This window comes from Octopus sinensis, unplaced genomic scaffold (genome assembly GCF_006345805.1).
Source record: "Octopus sinensis unplaced genomic scaffold, ASM634580v1 Contig15092, whole genome shotgun sequence".
NCBI classification, from domain to species: domain Eukaryota; kingdom Metazoa; phylum Mollusca; class Cephalopoda; order Octopoda; family Octopodidae; genus Octopus; species Octopus sinensis.
Genome location: NW_021833543.1, coordinates 5656 through 10000, shown reverse-complemented (window position 1 = coordinate 10000; position 4345 = coordinate 5656). Strand labels below are relative to the sequence as shown.

Sequence of the window (4345 nt, the reverse complement as noted above, 5' to 3'; positions counted from 1 at the left end):
GCAGAAACGTTAGCACACCGGGCGAAATGCTTAGCCGTATTTCGTCTGCCGTTACGTTCTGAGTTCAAATTCCGCCGCGGTCGACTTTGCCTTTCATCCTTTCGGGGGTCGATTAAATAAGTACCGGTTATGCACTGGTGTCGATATAATCGACTTAATCCGTTTGTCTGTCCTTGTTTGTCCTCTCTGTGTTTAGCCCCTTGTGGGTAGTAAAGAAATAGGTATTTTGTCTGCCGTTACGTTCTGAGTTCAAATTCCGCCGAGGTCGACTTTGCCTTTCATCCTTTCGGGGGTCGATTAAATAAGTACCTGTTATGCACTGGGGTCGATATAATCAACTTAATCCGTTTGTCTGTCCTTGTTTGTCCTCTCTGTGTTTAGCCCCTTGTGGGTATTAAAGAAATAAATATTTCGCTCAAATGTGGTTTAAAGTATCAGATCACTCACTAACCAATTTATCGGCACTAGATTCAGGCGGAAACTGAAAGAAGCCCGTCGTATATATGAATATGTATATATGCGTGTGTGTCTGTGTGTCTGTGTTTGTCCCCCTAGCATTGCTTGACAACCGATGCTGGTGTGTTTATGTCCCCGTTACTTAGCGGTTCGGCAAAAGAGACCGATAGAATAAGTCCCGGGGTCTTACAAAAGAATAAGTCCCGGGGTCGAGTTGCTCGATTAAAGGCGGTGCTCCAGCATGGCCGCAGTCAAATGACTGAAACAAGTAAAAGAGTAAAAGAGAGAAAGAGTAAGAGTACTTCCCAAACCTCATCCTTATCTAATGAGAGAAATGTTCTTACATACAATATGTGAGACATCATCATCATCATCATTGTCATCAAGCTCTAGACATTACTGTCTCAAGCTCCAGGACTCAACAGAGCTGGTTACCCAGTTTCCATAGCATGAAGACCTGTTGAGGCAAGTGAGGATCAGAATCGAAATCGATCAATGGAAATTGCAGATGTGTTACCAGTGCCGGTGGCATGTAAGAGAACCTTCCGTTTCTCCTTCTGGCCTCGTGCCGGTGGCACGTAAAAAGCACCATCCATTCGTGTCCATTGCCAGCCTCACCTGGCCCTCGTGCCGGTGGCACATAAAAAGCACCATCCGTTCGTGGCCGTTTGCCAGCTCTGTCTGGCACCTGAGCGGGTGGCACGTAAAAAGCACCCACTACACTCACGGAGTGGTTGGCGTTAGGAAGAGCATCCAGCCGTAGAAACACTGCCAGATTTGACTGGGCCTGATGAAGCCTTCTGACTTCACAGACCCCAGTAGAACCGTCCAACCCATGCTAGCATGGAAAACGGACGCTAAACGATGATGATGATGATGATGATGATGATAAGTGGTCAAGGTCACAACAAGATGCCAGTCTGTTGACGGGTAACTTATTTATAACTGAGCAGGCTGGAGCAATGTAAAATGTGGTATTTTCCATGACCACCTGGTTAGGGAATTGAAACCATGATCTTGTGACTGTGAGTACGACACCCTAAACCAGTAGGCCATGCAACTCCATCTACATGAGACAACAGGTACCAAGAAACCTGCCATGGAAAACTGATCTGATTTTTAAACTAACGCACAAGTTTATAATCAATTACAGTTATTTCTCCTTAAGAAAACAATGTTATTTTTCAATCAATCAATCAATAAATCATCATCACCACCATCATCATCATCATCATCACAATCATCATCATCATCATCACGATCATCATCATCATCACCATCATCATCATCATCATCATCACCACCATCATCATCACGATCATCATAATCATCACCACCACCATCATCATCATCATCACCATCACCATCATCATGATCACGATCATCATTATAATCATCACCACCACCACCATCATCATCACAATCATCATCATCATCACGATCATCATCATCATCATCACCACCATCATCATCACGATCATCATCATCATCATCATCATCATCATCATCATCATCGTTTAACGTCCGCTTTCCATGCTAGCATGGGTTGGACGATTTGACCCGAGGTCTGGCGAGCCAGATGGCTGCACCAGGCTCCAATCTTGATCTGGCAGAGTTTCTACAGCTGGATGCCCTTCCTAATACCAGTCATCGAATTTGATTTCGATTTCACTCGCCTCAACAGGTCCCTCGGAAGCAGAGTTTAGTGTCCAATGAAGAAAAGGCACGCATAAGTGGACTGGTTACACCCCTGGCATAGGCCACAAGGTTATGGTCTCACTTGCGCTTGCCGAGGTCTTCTCAAGTGACTAGTGACCGGGACCTCTGGAAATATGCTGTTCTTGAGAAGACTCGGCGGTCATGAATAATTATATTTTACACATGACTTATGTGGTCTGTGTGAACCAACAAAATAGTGAGATTCTGACACCACTGAATTAACAAATGTTTTTTTCTAATTGCAGTCCAATATGTTCAACTGAATGATAAAGCATTTGTAAAATTTTAAGTAATGCCACAAGGCATCAGCTGAATAAGTATATGATCTATGCAGCGTATTGAGTACTTTTTGTTTTGATCAATAAATAATAATGTATGTGTATGCGTGTAATATGTGCAGGTGTGTGTGTCTGTGAGTGAGAAAGTGTATGTCTGTTTAAAAGTTTGTGAGTGAATGCGTGTGTGTATAGAAATGGTATTTAAATGTCAACTATGTTATCCTTTTGTTCTTTGTTCAAACATGGATGTATTGTGTTTATAACACACCCTTCCCTCTCTAATATATATATGTGTGTGTGTGTGAGTGTGTGTGTGTGTGTGCATATGTATACACACGGACACACATATACATACACACATATGTATACAATATATATACACATATATATATATGCATATATATACATACATAATTTTCTTCTTCGGTAGTAAATTATTCTCATCTCTTGTATGTGTGTTTGTTGTGATTGTTGCTGTTATTGTCACTATTGTTACCGTTGTCATTTAGCCCTATAGAGACCTATGATCAAAGATGTTTCTGAAATAGCAGTCAATTCTGTTCTTTAAAACATATTGCACAATATTAAAATGAAGCAAGCCACATTGAGTAATGTGGAAGCACTCCGTTGGTTACGACGATGAGGGTTCCGGTTGATCCGAATCAACGGAACAGCCTGCTCGTGAAATTAACGTGTAAGTGGCTGAGCACTCTACAGACACGTGCACCCTTAACGTAGTTCTCGGGGATATTCAGCGTGACACAGAGAGTGACAAGGCCGGCCCCTTGAAATACAGGTACAACAGAAACAGGAAGTAAGAGTGAGAGAAAGTTGTGGTGAAAGAGTACAGCAGGGATCACCACCATCCCCTGCCAGAGCCTCGTGGAGCTTTAGGTGTTTTCGCTCAATAAACATTCACAATGCCCGGTCTGGGAATCGAAACCGCGATCGTATGACCGCGAGTCCGCTGCCCTAACCACTGGGCCATTGCGCCTCCACTCTCTCACATTGAGTAATGTAGTCTTTGATATACTATGCCTGATGATAACACAGGGATTGTCATGGCTGGAATGCTTTGATCATAGGTCAGTTTGAACAGGGTAAACTCAGGGCTAAAATAACAACAAATTCAAATAATAAATAGTCCATAGGAAGATAAGCACACAGACAGACAGACAAATAGATAGACAGAGAGAGGGAACCTTCCTGAACTACATTTTGTGACATGCCAGTAATCATATCTATGGATTTATTCAATAGATACATTTATATAATTGAATTCTCATCAACCAATCAGTGATTAGTATGCTGCTATATTAACAGGCATGCCTAATAGTTGTTAGTAGTGGCATCCAGTTGGCCCTTCCAACCAGAAGCCTAACTTGCCTTCAGATTTCTGATAAAAAAAAAAACTAGGCGCAGGAGTGGCTGTGTGGTAAGTAGCTTGTTTACCAACCACATGGTTCCGGGTTCAGTCCCATTGCGTGGTACCTTGGGCAAGTGTCTTCTACTATAGCCTCGGGCCGACCAAGTGAGTGGATTTGGTAGACGGAAACTGAAAGAAGCCCGTCGTATATATGTATATGTATATATAAGCGTGTGTATTTGTGTGTCTGTGTTTGTCCCCCTAGCGTTGCTTGACAACCGATGCTGGTGTGTTTATGTCCCCGTTACTTAGCGGTTCGGCAAAAGAGACCGATAGAATAAGTACTGGGCTTACAAAAGAATAAGTCCCGGGGTCGAGTTGCTCGATTAAAGGCGGTGCTCCAGCATGGCCGCAGTCAAATGACTGAAACAAGTAAAAGAGTAAAAGAGAGAGTATCAATCATGCAACCAGAAATGACACAGCTTACAAACCTCTGATAGCCTGAGAGGTCATAACTGAAAGCAGG

General features: G+C 42.8%; 1 long non-coding RNA gene across 1 annotated transcript in view; it reads right to left on the bottom strand.

Moving 5' to 3' along the window:
- LOC115230255 overlaps positions 1-3612 on the bottom strand; it is a 9301-nt gene extending 5689 nt beyond the window's left edge. The window contains exon 1 of the long non-coding RNA XR_003883415.2: positions 3461-3612. This is a non-coding gene — a long non-coding RNA (uncharacterized LOC115230255). The remainder of the gene's footprint in view (positions 1-3460) is intronic.
- Between the last annotated feature and the right edge of the window lie 733 nt (positions 3613-4345).